Source organism: Myotis davidii, unplaced genomic scaffold (assembly GCF_000327345.1).
Source record: "Myotis davidii unplaced genomic scaffold, ASM32734v1 scaffold8, whole genome shotgun sequence".
Lineage (NCBI taxonomy): Eukaryota > Metazoa > Chordata > Mammalia > Chiroptera > Vespertilionidae > Myotis > Myotis davidii.
The window spans coordinates 1,043,002-1,045,041 of record NW_006299520.1 but is presented as its reverse complement, the minus strand read 5'-3'; the positions used below and the strand labels follow the sequence as shown (position 1 = coordinate 1,045,041).

The 2,040-nt window shown below is 38.1% G+C and overlaps 1 pseudogene; it reads right to left on the bottom strand.

The window, feature by feature from the left end:
- Positions 1–977: 977 nt before the first annotated feature.
- On the bottom strand, positions 978–1,712 carry LOC102752801 (annotated as a pseudogene).
- Positions 1,713–2,040: the final 328 nt, after the last annotated feature.

Here is a 2,040-nt window from a genome sequence, read left to right as displayed (position 1 = left end):
TCAAATCCATTTTCACCATTACAATGACATGTGATGCTGGGCTGATGTAGCATTCACTGTGACGTTTGCTGCGCCAACTAGCGGTGCGGTATCTGAAGCTGGCTCGTAACCCGAATTTTAGCTCGCAACTCAAAGCAAAACATCAGTTGAGAGACGGCTCATATCTCGAAAAACTTGTTAGTCGGTACACTTGTAAGTCAAGGCCCCACTGTATTTGATGTTTTCAATAGCAAGTTCAAAAGGTCACCAGGAAGATAGTTCAGAATCTGAATTTACTGTGCATATCACTTTATCAAATAATATTTAGAGTTGGTCATTTTGAGGTGTCTATATAGTTTTTCTTCTGACCGTGTCTCTTCCTCCTCAAACTATGAATTGGGCTATTCCTATTGAATATCAGTGATCATAATGACACCATGGCAAATTTCTAAGCTTATGCTTTGGTATTGGTAATGTTTTGTTTTAAATATATTTTTATTGATTTCAGAAAGGAAAGGAGAGGGAGAGATACAAACATCAATGATGAGAAGGAATCATTGATCCACTGCCTCCTGCATGGCCCACACTGGGGATCAAGCCCACAATCTGGGCATGTGTCCTGACTGGGAATCGAACCATGACCTCCTGATTCATAGGTCGACTATGACTCAACCACTGAGCCATACTGGTGGGCAGTAATATTTTTTTAAAGTTTAGTTTCATTCATCCACTATACATTTTTAATTTATTAGTATTATGTATCTTCATGCCTCTAAATTCTCTTATTTTTCTGCTCTCAATTAGGAGGCACTGTTCAAGCCAACAGCATTTATTTATTTATTTATTTTATTAGTATTATTTATCTTCATGCCTCTAAATTCTCTTATTTTTCTGCTCTCAATTAGGAGGCACTGTTCAAGCCAACAGCATTTATTTATTTATTTATATAAATTAACCCAGTTAGTATAGGCTAGCAATGTTTTAAAACTGTTGGGATTCTACTGGTCTTTCAGTTGCTTCAGTCTTCTAATGGCAGATTTTACTCTGATGGCAGAAGAGGTGCTGTAGTTCCAGGTACCACCAGCTACTGTTTTCATGCAGGAACCACAGTACCAGATGCCCACAGCTCATCTATTCATCTTGGTTTTGCCATAGAAGGAGTAAGTGTATTTGGCATGCTGGCTGATTTCAATTCTCTTCACCATTTTCCCGAAGGAGGTGCCAAAATGGGTCCTGTATTTACCGACAATTTGGACCTTCTAGGTCAGTGGTTCTCAACCTGTGGGTCGCTACCCCTTTGGGGGTTGAACGACCCTTTCACAGGGGTCGCCTAAGACCATCGGAAAACAAATATATAATTACATATTATTTTTGTGATTAATCATTATGCTTTAATTATGTTCAATTTGTAACAATGAAATTGGGGGTCACCACGACATGAGAAACTGTATTAAAGGGTCGCAGCATTAGGAAGGTTGAGAACCACTGTTCTAGGTGCATTTATAGTAGCCATGTTCCCACAAACTAGGTCAGACCAGCCAACAGCTTTTAGAGGTCAATAGCAGGGAAAGAAATGTTGTCCTACCTCCTTGGTAGAAGAATGCTTTAAAATTTAAGGTACATTAGGAATTTCCCTCAAATGAAATATTGAGTTCACCTGTGGCTACCTTGCCTTTACTTACATCCCATTAGTTTAAAAACAGACCAACCTGATTGTTTTCTAACTGTTTCATGTTTGTTTATTGAGCCAGATAGTTTATTGACTAATGAGAAAGGTCAATTCAAGAACTTACTGACTTATAAGTTCAGCCTCTATGGTGAGAGTCTGAGCTTCATAAAGGCAAAAATTATTTTAAAAGTTCTCTGAATTTTTTCCTCTCCTGAGTAAAATCAGCAGGGAATTAGTACTTAAAAGAATACCTAGGGTCATAGAATCAGGGAGGTAAGAGTAACCTCAGACATCATCAAGGGCAGTGCTGTTCAATAGAAATATAACAAGATCCACAGTGAGAATAACATATGTAATTCTAAGTTTTCCAGTTTTCACATTTCAAAAAGCCA